At 46.9% G+C, this 15,677-nt stretch overlaps 1 long non-coding RNA gene across 2 annotated transcripts in view; it reads left to right on the top strand.

Moving 5' to 3' along the window:
* Positions 1–15,677, top strand: part of LOC307181141 — a 524,725-nt gene that overhangs the window by 338,338 nt on the left and 170,710 nt on the right. The window contains exon 1 of one of the 2 annotated variants that reach the window (XR_013826001.1): positions 8,857–8,956. The exons of the other annotated variant lie outside the window; for it this stretch is intronic. This is a non-coding gene — a long non-coding RNA (uncharacterized lncRNA). Of the gene's footprint in view, positions 1–8,856; positions 8,957–15,677 lie in introns of those variants that run through there. 2 annotated transcript variants of the gene reach the window in all.

Here is a 15,677-nt window from a genome sequence, read left to right as displayed (position 1 = left end):
TTATGCCCCTGTACATATGCTTGATGCTCTTTTGGAGACATAGCAATCCATAGGTTTTAAGATACTTACTAGCCAGGTACATTCTTAGGCGTTTAATATGGGGTGTTGAGTCCATTTCGTTGAGCAAGGAGTAGCTCTTGTCTATTCCATATTTGGCTTAAGGAACTTTATCTGTGCTCATTTCAATCTCTGCTTTTATGCAGCACCCCAACTCACCTTTCCCCTTAAGCAAGCATAAGTTGGTTTTCTCAATTTGAGACCCTGTTCTGTTTTGGAATTCAGTTCCTGTGTAGCCAAGTTTACATTCCGTGTATTAATGATATCTTATGATGTTTCTTTTTCTGTGTGACTTATTTCAGTTAGAATCATCGTACCTGAATCCACTCATTATACTGCTACGGGCCTGATGACATAGATTTCATTGCTGAGTGATACTGAATTGTACGTAAGTACCACAACTTCTTTATCCATTTTTCACTTTCTGCGATATTGAACTTATACCGTAAACGAGGTTCTTGTAAATGGAGCCATCCCAAACTTTGGGGTGGCTGTGTCTTTTTGATTTTAATTTCCCTAAGCTATAGGACCATAAGTGGAAGTGCCCTAGGCTCTGTTGCTTTGTTTTTTAGATGTTTCAGGAAACACCATACACTTCTCTGGAGTGTCTGTTGGCAATTTACATCCCGCCCATCAGCATAACAAGGCTCCCAGTTCTCCATGGCCTGTCCTGCCTTTCTGGATTTTACACTTTTTTCAGATGGCCCTTTTGACCGGGGGGATGTGAGACTTCATTGTAGTGCAGATTTCCTTTGCAAGCTTGCTTGGTTGGCCAAGAAGGGCGTATGCGTTTTTTCCTGAATATATTCAGGAAAAAACGCATTCGCCCTTTTTGGCCAAGCGCATCATTGTGGACGTTCTGCCTCTTTTCCTATGCTTTCAATGCAATTCCAGTCTACCTCCTGAAATCGGTTTCCTGCAATTCTGCCCCGCTTTCAAGTCCTCTTGGCAGCCTTACTTCAGTATATTTTTGGACGATAGCTGTCATTTATAACTCTACAGTTTTGTGAATTACAGTGCCCCTGAGCTCCTTTCTTCAACTCGCTTTCTTGTGAGCTGGCCGCAACACCGCAGGATGGCTTCAGGCCCTAATCTGGTTCCGGCACGGCACGCTGAGCCTTTGGTTATTTCCTCTTCCTGGTGGGAAACGAGAGTTAAATTTGCCCGTCCAGACACCTCCAGCTAGTCTCTCATTGGTTCTCGCTATTCCTGTTCATCTTCCGCAGAAATTGCAACCTGGGCCAAACAGGAGGTTAAAGGCGCTGACTCTCCAAGTGGGGAGAGTGTTAGTAAAGCGTCTGGAATGTTGCACCCGAGTACCAGGGGACGAAAACTAAGACATATTTGAACACGTCTCCCGTTCACACGGTTGATCATACTCTGGGTTCCACATGCATGTTTTAGCTGAAGGAAGAATACCTTAAGTCTGGAGAGTTGAGACCCGTGGAATGGGTACCATGCAATATGACTTCAAAGGGTCTTCATTTGCTCACCGAACCTCTCCAATCCTATCACTGCTGCGTTTATGCCCCTGTACACACGCTTGATTCTCTTTTGGAGACATAGCAATCCATAGGTTTTAAGTTACTTACTATTCAGGTACATTCTTAGGCGTTTAATATGGGGTGTTGAGTCCATTTCGTTGAGCAAGGTGTAGCTCTTGTTTATTCCATATTTGGCTTAAGGAACTTTATCTGTGCTCATTTCAATCTCTGGTTTTATGCAGCACCCCAACTCACCTTTCCCCTTAAGCAAGCATAAGTTGGTTTTCTAAATTTGAGACCCTGTTCTGTTCTGTAATTCAGTTCATGTGTAGTCAAGTTTACATTCCGTGTATTAGTGATATCTTATGATGTTTCTTTTTCTGTGTGATTTATTTCAGTTAGAATCATCGTACCTGAACCCACTCATTATGCTGCTACGGGCCTGATGACATAGATTTCATTGCTGAGTGATACTGCATTGTACGTAAGTACCACAAGTTCTTTATCCATTTTTCACTTTCTGTGATATTGAACTTGTACGGTAAACGAGGTTCTTGTAAACAGAGGCGTCCCAAACTTTGGGGTGGCTGTGTCTTTTTGATTTTAATTTCCCTAAGCTATAGGACCATAAGTGGAAGTGCCCTAGGCTCTGTTGCTTTGTTTTTTAGATGTTTCAGGAAACACCATACACTTCTCCCGAGTGTCTGTTGGCAATTTACATCCCGCCCATCAGCATAACAAGGCTCCCAGTTCTCCATGGCCTGTCCTGCCTTTCTGGATTTTACACTTTTTTCAGATGGCCCTTTTGACCGGGGGGAATTGAGACTTCATTGTAGTGCAGATTTCCTTTGCAAGTTTGCTTTTGGCCAAAAAGGGCGTATGCGTTTTTTCCTGAATATATTCAGGAAAAAACGCATACGTCCTTTTTGGCCAAGTGCATCATTGTGGACTTTCTGCCTCTTTTCCTATGCTTTCAATGCAATTCCAGTCTACCTCCTGAAATCGGTTTCCTGCAATTCTGCCCCGCTTTCAAGTCCTCTTGGCAGTCTTACTTCAGTATATTTTTGGACGATAGCTGTCATTTATAACTCTGCAGGTTTGTGAATTACAGTGCCCCTGAGCTCCTTTCTTCAACTCGCTTTCTTTTGAGCTGGCCGCAACACCGCAGGATGGCTTCAGGCCCTAATCTGGTTCTGGCACGGCATGCTGAGCCTTTGGTTAATTCCTCTTCCTGGTGGGAAATGAGAGTGAAATATGCCCGTCCAGACACCTCCAGCTAGTCTCTCATTGGTTCTCCCTATTCCTGTTCATCTTCCACAGAAATTGCAAAGTGGGCCAAACAGGAGGTTAAAGGCGCTGACTCTCCAAGTGGGGAGAGTGTTAGTAAAGCGTCTGGAATGTTGCACCCGAGTACCAGGGGAGGAAAACTGAGACATATTTGAACACGTCTCCCGTTCACACGGTTGATCATACTCTGGGTTCCACATGCATGTTTTAGCTGAAAGAAGAATACCTTAAACCTGGAGAGTTGAGACCCGTGTAATGGTTACCATGCAATATGACTTCAAAGGGTCTTCATTTGCTCACCGAACCTCTCCAATCCTATCACTGCTGCGTTTATGCCCCTGTACACATGCTTGATTCTCTTTCGGAGACATAGCAATCCATAGGTTTTAAGATACTTACTAGTCAGGTACATTCTTTGGCGTTTAATATGGGGTGTTGAGTCCATTTCGTTGAGCAAGGAGTAGCTCTTGTCTATTCCATATTTGGCTTAAGGAACTTTATCTGTGCTCATTTCAATCTCTGGTTTTATGCAGCACCCCAACTCACCTTTCCCCTTAAGCAAGCATAAGTTCGTTTTCTAAATTTGAGACCCTGTTCTGTTCTGTAATTCAGTTCCTGTGTAGCCAAGTTCACATTCCGTGTATTACTGATATCTTATGATGTTTCTTTTTCTGTGTGACTTATTTCAGTTAGAATCATCATACCTGAATCCACTCATTGTGCTGCTAAGAGCCTGATGACATAGATTTCATTGCTGAGTGATATTGCTTTGTAAGTAAATACCACAACTTCTTTATCCATTTTTCACTTTCTGCGATGTTGAACTTGTACTGTAAACGAGGTACTTGTAAACAGAGGCGTCCCAAACTTTGGGGTGGCTGTGTCTTTTTGATTTTAATTTTCGTAAGCTATAGGACCATAAGTGGAAGTGCCCTAGGCTCTGTTGCTTTGTTTTTTAGATGTTTCAGCAAACACCATACACTTCTCCCCAGTGGCTGTTGGCAATTTACATCCTGCCCATCAGCATAACAAGGCTCCCAGTTCTCCATGGCCTGTCCTGCCTTTCTGGATTTTACACTTTTTTCAGATGGCCCTTTTGACCAGTGGGATGTGAGACTTCATTGTAGTGCAGATTTCCATTGCAAGCTTGCTTGGTTGGCCAAAAAGGGCGTATGCGTTTTTTCCTGAATATATTCAGGAAAAAACGCATACGCCCTTTTTGGCCAAGTGCATCATTGTGGACGTTCTGCCTCTTTTCCTATGCTTTCAATGCAATTCCAGTCTACCTCCTGAAATTGGTTTCCTGCAATTCTGCCCCGCTTTCAAGTCCTCTTGGCAGCCTTACTTCAGTATATTTTTGGACGATAGCTGTCATTTATATCTCAGCAGTTTTGTGAATTACAGTGCCCCTGAACTCCTTTCTTCAACTCGCTTTCTTGTGCGCTGGCCGCAACACCGCAGGATGGCTTAAGGCCCTAATCTGGTTCCGGCACGGCACGCTGAGCCTTTGGTTATTTCCTCTTCCTGGTGGGAAATGAGAGTTAAATTTGCCCGTCCAGACACCTCCAGCTAGTCTCTCATTGGTTCTCCCTATTCCTGTTCATCTTCCGCAGAAATTGCAAACTGGGCCAAACAGGAGGTTAAAGGCGCTGACTCTCCAAGTGGGGAGAGTGTTAGTAAAGCGTCTGGAATGTTGCACCCGAGTACCAGGGGAGGAAAACTGAGACAAATTTGAACACGTCTCCCGTTCACACGGTTGATCATACTCTGGGTTGCACATGCATGTTTTAGCTGAAGGAAGAATACCTTAAACCTGGAGAGTTGAGACCCGTGTAATGGGTACCATGCAATATGACTTCAAAGGGTCTTCATTTGCTCACCGAACCTCTCCAATCCTATCACTGCTGCGTTTATGACCCTGTACACACGGTTGATTCTCTTTTGGAGACATAGCAATCCATAGGTTTTAAGATACTTACTAGTCAGGTACATTCTTAGGCGTTTAATATGGGGTGTTGAGTCCATTTCGTTGAGCAAGGAGTAGCTCTTGTCTATTCCATATTTGGCTTAAGGAACTTTATCTGTGCTCATTTCAATCTCTGGTTTTATGCAGCACCCCAACTCACCTTTCCCCTTAAGCAAGCATAAGTTGGTTTTTTAAATTTGAGACCCTGTTCTGTTCTGTAATTCAGTTCCTGTGTAGCCAAGTTTACATTCCGTGTATTACTGATATCTTATGATGTTTCTTTTTCTGTGTGACTTATTTCAGTTAGAATCATCATACCTGAATCCACTCATTGTGCTGCTAAAGGCCTGATGACATAGATTTTATTGCTCAGTGATAGTGCATTGTACGTAAGTACCACAAGTTCTTTATCCATTTTTCACTTTCTGTGATATTGAACTTGTACGGTAAACGAGGTTCTTGTAAACAGCGGCGTCCCAAACTTTGGGGTGGCTGTGTCTTTTTGATTTTAATTTCCCTAAGCTATAGGACCATAAGTGCAAGTGCCCTAGGCTGTGTTGCTTTGTTTTTTAGATGTTTCAGGAAACACCATACACTTCTCCCGAGTGTCTGTTGGCAATTTACATCCCGCCCATCAGCATAACAAGGCTCCCAGTTCTCCATGGCCTGTCCTGCCTTTCTGGATTTTACACTTTTTTCAGATGGCCCTTTTGACCGGGGGGAAGTGAGACTTCATTGTAGTGCAGATTTCCTTTGCAAGCTTGCTTGGTTGGCCAAAAAGGGCGTATGCGTTTTTTCCTGAATATATTCAGGAAAAAACGCATACGCCCTTTTTGGCCAAGTGCATCATTGTGGACGTTCTGCCTCTTTTCCTATGATTTCAATGTAATTCCAGTCTACCTCCTGAAATCGGTTTCCTGCAATTCTGCCCCGTTTTCAAGTCCTCTTGGCAGCCTTACTTCAGTATATTTTTGGACGATAGCTGTCATTTATAACTCTGCAGGTTTGTGAATTACAGTGCCCCTGAGCTCCTTTCTTCAACTCGCTTTCTTGTGACCTGGCCGCAACACCGCAGGATGGCTTCAGGCCCTAATCTGGTTCCGGCACGGCATGCTGAGCCTTTGGTTATTTCCTCTTCCTGGTGGGAAATGAGAGTTAAATTGCCCGTCCAGACACCTCCAGCTAGTCTCTCATTGGTTCTCGCTATTCCTGTTCATCTTCCGCAGAAATTGCAAACTGGGCCAAACAGGAGGTTAAAGGCGCTGACTCTCCAAGTCGGGAGAGTGTTAGTTAAGCGTCTGGAATGTTGCACCCGAGTACCAGGGGACGAAAACTGAGACATATTTGAACACGTCTCCCGTTCACACGGTTGATCATACTCTGGGTTCCACATGCATGTTTTAGCTGAAGGAAGAATACCTTAAACCTGGAGAGTTGAGACCCGTGTAATGGTTACCATGCAATATGACTTCAAAGGGTCTTCATTTGCTCACCGAACCTCTCCAATCCTATCACTGCTGCGTTTATGCCCCTGTACACATGCTTGATTCTCTTTCGGAGACATAGCAATCCATAGGTTTTAAGATACTTACTAGTCAGGTACATTCTTTGGCGTTTAATATGGGGTGTTGAGTCCATTTCGTTGAGCAAGGAGTAGCTCTTGTCTATTCCATATTTGGCTTAAGGAACTTTATCTGTGCTCATTTCAATCTCTGGTTTTATGCAGCACCCCAACTCACCTTTCCCCTTAAGCAAGCATAAGTTCGTTTTCTAAATTTGAGACCCTGTTCTGTTCTGTAATTCAGTTCCTGTGTAGCCAAGTTCACATTCCGTGTATTACTGATATCTTATGATGTTTCTTTTTCTGTGTGACTTATTTCAGTTAGAATCATCATACCTGAATCCACTCATTGTGCTGCTAAGAGCCTGATGACATAGATTTCATTGCTGAGTGATATTGCTTTGTAAGTAAATACCACAACTTCTTTATCCATTTTTCACTTTCTGCGATGTTGAACTTGTACTGTAAACGAGGTACTTGTAAACAGAGGCGTCCCAAACTTTGGGGTGGCTGTGTCTTTTTGATTTTAATTTTCGTAAGCTATAGGACCATAAGTGGAAGTGCCCTAGGCTCTGTTGCTTTGTTTTTTAGATGTTTCAGCAAACACCATACACTTCTCCCCAGTGGCTGTTGGCAATTTACATCCTGCCCATCAGCATAACAAGGCTCCCAGTTCTCCATGGCCTGTCCTGCCTTTCTGGATTTTACACTTTTTTCAGATGGCCCTTTTGACCAGTGGGATGTGAGACTTCATTGTAGTGCAGATTTCCATTGCAAGCTTGCTTGGTTGGCCAAAAAGGGCGTATGCGTTTTTTCCTGAATATATTCAGGAAAAAACGCATACGCCCTTTTTGGCCAAGTGCATCATTGTGGACGTTCTGCCTCTTTTCCTATGCTTTCAATGCAATTCCAGTCTACCTCCTGAAATTGGTTTCCTGCAATTCTGCCCCGCTTTCAAGTCCTCTTGGCAGCCTTACTTCAGTATATTTTTGGACGATAGCTGTCATTTATATCTCAGCAGTTTTGTGAATTACAGTGCCCCTGAACTCCTTTCTTCAACTCGCTTTCTTGTGCGCTGGCCGCAACACCGCAGGATGGCTTAAGGCCCTAATCTGGTTCCGGCACGGCACGCTGAGCCTTTGGTTATTTCCTCTTCCTGGTGGGAAATGAGAGTTAAATTTGCCCGTCCAGACACCTCCAGCTAGTCTCTCATTGGTTCTCCCTATTCCTGTTCATCTTCCGCAGAAATTGCAAACTGGGCCAAACAGGAGGTTAAAGGCGCTGACTCTCCAAGTGGGGAGAGTGTTAGTAAAGCGTCTGGAATGTTGCACCCGAGTACCAGGGGAGGAAAACTGAGACAAATTTGAACACGTCTCCCGTTCACACGGTTGATCATACTCTGGGTTGCACATGCATGTTTTAGCTGAAGGAAGAATACCTTAAACCTGGAGAGTTGAGACCCGTGTAATGGGTACCATGCAATATGACTTCAAAGGGTCTTCATTTGCTCACCGAACCTCTCCAATCCTATCACTGCTGCGTTTATGACCCTGTACACACGGTTGATTCTCTTTTGGAGACATAGCAATCCATAGGTTTTAAGATACTTACTAGTCAGGTACATTCTTAGGCGTTTAATATGGGGTGTTGAGTCCATTTCGTTGAGCAAGGAGTAGCTCTTGTCTATTCCATATTTGGCTTAAGGAACTTTATCTGTGCTCATTTCAATCTCTGGTTTTATGCAGCACCCCAACTCACCTTTCCCCTTAAGCAAGCATAAGTTGGTTTTCTAAATTTGAGACCCTGTTCTGTTCTGTAATTCAGTTCCTGTGTAGCCAAGTTTACATTCCGTGTATTACTGATATCTTATGATGTTTCTTTTTCTGTGTGACTTATTTCAGTTAGAATCATCATACCTGAATCCACTCATTGTGCTGCTAAAGGCCTGATGACATAGATTTTATTGCTCAGTGATAGTGCATTGTACGTAAGTACCACAAGTTCTTTATCCATTTTTCACTTTCTGTGATATTGAACTTGTACGGTAAACGAGGTTCTTGTAAACAGCGGCGTCCCAAACTTTGGGGTGGCTGTGTCTTTTTGATTTTAATTTCCCTAAGCTATAGGACCATAAGTGCAAGTGCCCTAGGCTGTGTTGCTTTGTTTTTTAGATGTTTCAGGAAACACCATACACTTCTCCCGAGTGTCTGTTGGCAATTTACATCCCGCCCATCAGCATAACAAGGCTCCCAGTTCTCCATGGCCTGTCCTGCCTTTCTGGATTTTACACTTTTTTCAGATGGCCCTTTTGACCGGGGGGAAGTGAGACTTCATTGTAGTGCAGATTTCCTTTGCAAGCTTGCTTGGTTGGCCAAAAAGGGCGTATGCGTTTTTTCCTGAATATATTCAGGAAAAAACGCATACGCCCTTTTTGGCCAAGTGCATCATTGTGGACGTTCTGCCTCTTTTCCTATGATTTCAATGTAATTCCAGTCTACCTCCTGAAATCGGTTTCCTGCAATTCTGCCCCGTTTTCAAGTCCTCTTGGCAGCCTTACTTCAGTATATTTTTGGACGATAGCTGTCATTTATAACTCTGCAGGTTTGTGAATTACAGTGCCCCTGAGCTCCTTTCTTCAACTCGCTTTCTTGTGACCTGGCCGCAACACCGCAGGATGGCTTCAGGCCCTAATCTGGTTCCGGCACGGCACGCTGAGCCTTTGGTTATTTCCTCTTCCTGGTGGGAAATGAGAGTTAAATTGCCCGTCCAGACACCTCCAGCTAGTCTCTCATTGGTTCTCGCTATTCCTGTTCATCTTCCGCAGAAATTGCAAACTGGGCCAAACAGGAGGTTAAAGGCGCTGACTCTCCAAGTCGGGAGAGTGTTAGTTAAGCGTCTGGAATGTTGCACCCGAGTACCAGGGGACGAAAACTGAGACATATTTGAACACGTCTCCCGTTCACACGGTTGATCATACTCTGGGTTCCACATGCATGTTTTAGCTGAAGGAAGAATACCTTAAACCTGGAGAGTTGAGACCCGTGTAATGGGTACCATGCAATATGACTTCAAAGGGTCTTCATTTGCTCACCGAACCTCTCCAATCCTATCACTGCTGCGTTTATGCCCCTGTACATATGCTTGATGCTCTTTTGGAGACATAGCAATCCATAGGTTTTAAGATACTTACTAGCCAGGTACATTCTTAGGCGTTTAATATGGGGTGTTGAGTCCATTTCGTTGAGCAAGGAGTAGCTCTTGTCTATTCCATATTTGGCTTAAGGAACTTTATCTGTGCTCATTTCAATCTCTGCTTTTATGCAGCACCCCAACTCACCTTTCCCCTTAAGCAAGCATAAGTTGGTTTTCTCAATTTGAGACCCTGTTCTGTTTTGGAATTCAGTTCCTGTGTAGCCAAGTTTACATTCCGTGTATTAATGATATCTTATGATGTTTCTTTTTCTGTGTGACTTATTTCAGTTAGAATCATCGTACCTGAATCCACTCATTATACTGCTACGGGCCTGATGACATAGATTTCATTGCTGAGTGATACTGAATTGTACGTAAGTACCACAACTTCTTTATCCATTTTTCACTTTCTGCGATATTGAACTTATACCGTAAACGAGGTTCTTGTAAATGGAGCCATCCCAAACTTTGGGGTGGCTGTGTCTTTTTGATTTTAATTTCCCTAAGCTATAGGACCATAAGTGGAAGTGCCCTAGGCTCTGTTGCTTTGTTTTTTAGATGTTTCAGGAAACACCATACACTTCTCTGGAGTGTCTGTTGGCAATTTACATCCCGCCCATCAGCATAACAAGGCTCCCAGTTCTCCATGGCCTGTCCTGCCTTTCTGGATTTTACACTTTTTTCAGATGGCCCTTTTGACCGGGGGGATGTGAGACTTTATTGTAGTGCAGATTTCCTTTGCAAGCTTGCTTGGTTGGCCAAGAAGGGCGTATGCGTTTTTTCCTGAATATATTCAGGAAAAAACGCATACGCCCTTTTTGGCCAAGCGCATCATTGTGGACGTTCTGCCTCTTTTCCTATGCTTTCAATGCAATTCCAGTCTACCTCCTGAAATCGGTTTCCTGCAATTCTGCCCCGCTTTCAAGTCCTCTTGGCAGCCTTACTTCAGTATATTTTTGGACGATAGCTGTCATTTATAACTCTACAGTTTTGTGAATTACAGTGCCCCTGAGCTCCTTTCTTCAACTCGCTTTCTTGTGAGCTGGCCGCAACACCGCAGGATGGCTTCAGGCCCTAATCTGGTTCCGGCACGGCACGCTGAGCCTTTGGTTATTTCCTCTTCCTGGTGGGAAACGAGAGTTAAATTTGCCCGTCCAGACACCTCCAGCTAGTCTCTCATTGGTTCTCGCTATTCCTGTTCATCTTCCGCAGAAATTGCAACCTGGGCCAAACAGGAGGTTAAAGGCGCTGACTCTCCAAGTGGGGAGAGTGTTAGTAAAGCGTCTGGAATGTTGCACCCGAGTACCAGGGGACGAAAACTAAGACATATTTGAACACGTCTCCCGTTCACACGGTTGATCATACTCTGGGTTCCACATGCATGTTTTAGCTGAAGGAAGAATACCTTAAGTCTGGAGAGTTGAGACCCGTGGAATGGGTACCATGCAATATGACTTCAAAGGGTCTTCATTTGCTCACCGAACCTCTCCAATCCTATCACTGCTGCGTTTATGCCCCTGTACACACGCTTGATTCTCTTTTGGAGACATAGCAATCCATAGGTTTTAAGTTACTTACTATTCAGGTACATTCTTAGGCGTTTAATATGGGGTGTTGAGTCCATTTCGTTGAGCAAGGTGTAGCTCTTGTTTATTCCATATTTGGCTTAAGGAACTTTATCTGTGCTCATTTCAATCTCTGGTTTTATGCAGCACCCCAACTCACCTTTCCCCTTAAGCAAGCATAAGTTGGTTTTCTAAATTTGAGACCCTGTTCTGTTCTGTAATTCAGTTCATGTGTAGTCAAGTTTACATTCCGTGTATTAGTGATATCTTATGATGTTTCTTTTTCTGTGTGATTTATTTCAGTTAGAATCATCGTACCTGAATCCACTCATTATGCTGCTACGGGCCTGATGACATAGATTTCATTGCTGAGTGATACTGCATTGTACGTAAGTACCACAAGTTCTTTATCCATTTTTCACTTTCTGTGATATTGAACTTGTACGGTAAACGAGGTTCTTGTAAACAGAGGCGTCCCAAACTTTGGGGTGGCTGTGTCTTTTTGATTTTAATTTCCCTAAGCTATAGGACCATAAGTGGAAGTGCCCTAGGCTCTGTTGCTTTGTTTTTTCGATGTTTCAGGAAACACAATACACTTCTCCCGAGTGTCTGTTGGCAATTTACATCCCGCCCATCAGCATAATAAGGCTCCCAGTTCTCCATGGTCTGTCCTGCCTTTCTGGATTTTACACTTTTTTCAGATGTCCCTTTTGACCGGGGGGAAGTGAGACTTCATTGTAGTGCAGATTTCCTTTGCAAGTTTGCTTGGTTGGCCAAAAAGTGCGTATGCGTTTTTTCCTGAATATATTCAGGAAAAAACGCATACGCCCTTTTTGGCCAAGTGCATCATTGTGGACGTTCTGCCTCTTTTCCTATGCTTTCGATGCAATTCCAGTCTACCTCCTGAAATCGGTTTCCTGCAATTCTGCCCCGCTTTCAAGTCCTCTTGGCAGCCTTACTTCAGTATATTTTTGGACGATAGCTGTCATTTATAACTCTGCAGGTTTGTGAATTACAGTGCCCCTGAGCTCCTTTCTTCAACTCGCTTTCTTGTGAGCTGGCCGCAAAACCGCAGGATTGCTTCAGGCCCTAATCTGGTTCCGGCACGGCACGCTGAGCCTTTGGTTAAATCCTCTTCCTGGTGGGAAATCAGATTAAAATTGCCCGTCCAGACCCCTATCTCACTCTCAGCCCCTTGGTGATGTGGGTCCTCTGGATTGTGGCCACCTTTGCTGGGTTCCTCACCTTTTGATGATGTGGCCCCACTGGTGTGAGGACACTCCTGTCTGGTTCCCATCCACTTGGTTATGTGGACCCCCTGGTGAGAGTCTTATCCTGGCTGTGTTCCTCACCCTTCTGTGAGGTAGGCCCTAGCTGTGAGGTCAATCCTTCCTGGTTGGCACCCATTGCCTTGGCGACGTCAGCCGTGTGGTGGCCGTTGGTGTGTGCTAAGAATCTCCTCCCCTCGGTGATGATGGCCCTCTGGCATCAGGCCCTAACTGCTGGGCTTCCCACGTTTTCTGATGGGAGCCCAGTGATGCCAGGACACTCCTGTCAGTTTCCCATCCCCATGGGGATGTGGGCCTTCTGCTCTGAGGTCCCAACACCTGGGTTGCTCACAGTTTCATGATGTGGGCTCTCTGGTGTGAGTTCACTCCTGCCTGGATCCCATAGCTTCTGTGCTCTCGGCCGCCTGCTGGGAGGTTCCAACTGCTGGATTCCTCACATTTCTTATTCTTTGGGCCCTCTGTTTTTAGGCTCCTCCTGCCTGCCTCACTCCCATCCCCTTGGTGATGTGTGTCCTCTGGTTTGAGGCCACATGTGCTGGGTTCCTCACCTTTCGATGATGTGGCCCCACTCTTGTGAGGACACTCCTGCCTGGTTCCCATCACCTTGGTGATGTGGGCCCTCTGGTGAGAGTCTGATCCTGGCTGGGTTCCTGAACCTTCTGTGAGGTGGGCCCTCTGCTGTGAGGTCACTCCTGCCTGTCTGGCACATGTCACCTTGGCGACGTGGGCACTCTGGTGGCAGTTGGAGCCTGCTGGTAGCCTCCTCCCCTCGGTGATGAGGGCCCTCTTGCGTCAGGCCGTAACTGCTGGGCTCCCCACATTTTCTGATGTGCGCCAAGTGAGCGAGGACACTCCTGCCAGGTTCCCATCCCCATGGGGATGTGCGCCTTCTGCTCTGAGGTCAAAATGGCTGGCTTGCTCACAGTTCCATGATGTGGGCCCTCTGCTGTGAGTTCACTCCATCCAGGATCCCTATTGCCGGTGCTCTGGGCTGCCGGCTGGGAGGTTCCAACTGCTGGATTCCTCACCTAATTTATTCTTTGGGCCCTCTGTTGTGAGGCTCCTCCTGCCTGCCTCACTCCCAGCCCCTTGGTGATGTGTATCCTCTGGTTTGAGGCCACATGTGCTGCGTTCCTCACCTTTCGATGATGTTGTCCCACTGGTGTGGGGACACTCCTGCCTGGTTCCCATCCCCTTGGTGATGTGGGCCCTCTGGTGAGAGTCTGATCCTGGCTGGGTTCCTCACCCTTCTGTGAGGTGGGCCCTCTTCTGTGTGGTCACTCCTGCCTGGCTGGCACAGGTCGCCTTGGAGACGTGGGCCCTCTGGTGGCAGTTGGAGCCTGCTGGGAGCCTCCTACCTTCTGCGATGAGGGCCCTCTGGCGTCAGGCCTAACTGCTGGGCTCCCCACATTTTCTGATGTGCGCCCTGTGGTGCGAGGACACTCCTGCCAGGTTCCCATCCCCATGGTGATGTGGGCCCTGTGGTTAGAGTCTGATCCTGGCTGGGTTCCTCACCCTTCTGTGAGGTGGGCCCTCTGCTGTGAGGTCACTCCTGCCTGGCTGGCACACCTCGCCTTGGCAACGTCGGCCCTCTGGTGGCAATTGGAGCCTGCTGACAGCATCCTCCCCTCGGAGATGAGGGCCCTCTGGCGACAGGCCCTAACTGCTAGGCTCCCCACATTTTCGGTTGTGCGCCCAGTGGTGCGAGGACACTCCTGCAAGGTTCCCATCCCCATGGGGATGTGGGCCTTCTGCTCTGTGGTCCCCACGGCTGGGTTGCTCACTTTCATGATGTGGGGTCTCTGGTGTTAGTTCACTTCGGCCTGGATCCCATAGCCTCTGTGCTCTTGGTCGCCTGCTGGGAGGCTCCAACTGCTGGATTCCTCAACTTATTTATTCTTTGGGCCCTCTGTTGTGAGGTTCCTCCTGCCTGCCTCACTCCCAGCCCCTTGGAACTGAGTGTCCAATTGTTTGAGGCCACATGTGCTGGGTTCCTCAACTTTTGATGATGTGGCCCCACTGGTGTGAGGACACTCCTGCCTGGTTCCCATCCCCTTAATGATGTGAGCCCTCTGGTGAGAGTCTGATCCTGGCAGGGTTCCTCATCCTTCTGTGAGGTGGACCCTCTGCTGTGAGGTCACTCCTGCATGGCTGGCACACCTCGACTTGGTGATGTCGGCTCTCTGGAGGCAGTTAGAGCATGCTGGGATCCTCGTCCCCTCGGTGATGAGTGCCCTCTAGCGTCAGGCCCTAACTGCTGGGCTCCCCACCTTCTCTGATGTGAGCCCAGTGATGCCAGGGCACTCCTGTCAGGTTCCCATCCCCATGGGGATGTGGGCCTTCTGCTCTGTGGTCCCATCGTCTGGGTTGCTGACAGTTTCATGATGTGGGCCGTCTGATGTGAGCTCACTCTGGCCTGGAACCTATATGGTCAGTGCTCTGGGCCACCTGCTGGGACGTTCCAACTGCTGGATTCCTCAACTTTTTATTCTGTGGTCCCTCTGTTTTGAGGCTCCTCCTGCCTGCCTCACTCCCAGCCACTTTGTGATGTATGTCCGCTGGTTTGGGGCCACATGTGCTGGGTTCCTCAACTTTCGATCATGTGGACCCACTGGTGTGAGGACACTCCTGCCTGGTTCCCATCCCTTTAAAGATGTGAGCCCTCTGGTGAGAGTCTGATACTGGCTGGGTTCCTCACCCTTCTGTGTGGTGGGCCGTCTCCTGTGAGGTCATTCCTTCATGGTTGGCACTCCTCGCCTTGGTGACGTTGGCCCTCTGGTGTCAGTTGGAGCCTGCTGGGAGTGTCCTCCCCTCAGTGATGAGGGCCCTCTGTCATTGGGCCCTAACTGCTGGGCTCCCAACGTTTTCTGATGTGACCCCAGTGATGCCAGGACACTCCTGTCAGGTTCCCATCCCCATGGGGATGTTGGCCTTCTGCTCTGAGGTCCCAACGGCTGGGTTGCTTACAGTTTCATGACATGGGCCCTGTGATGTGAGTTCACTCTGGCCTGGATCCCATAGCATTGGTGCTCTGGGCCCCTTGCTGGGAGGTTCCAACTGCTGGATTCTTCACTTTTTTATTCTATGGGCCCAGTGTTGTGAGGCTACTCCTGCCTTCCTGACTCTGAGCCCCTTGTTCATGTGGGCCCTCTGGTTTTAGGCCACATGTGCTGAGTTCCTCACCTATCGATGATGTGGCCCCACTGGTGTGAGGACACTCCTGCCTGGTTCCCATTGCCTTGGTGATGTGGGCCCTCTGGTGAGAGTCTGATGTTG

This window comes from Stenella coeruleoalba, assembly GCF_951394435.1.
Source record: "Stenella coeruleoalba genome assembly, contig: scaffold_172, whole genome shotgun sequence".
Classification (NCBI taxonomy): domain Eukaryota; kingdom Metazoa; phylum Chordata; class Mammalia; order Artiodactyla; family Delphinidae; genus Stenella; species Stenella coeruleoalba.
Note: the sequence above shows the minus strand (reverse complement) of the source record. Positions and strands in the feature narration are given on the sequence as shown.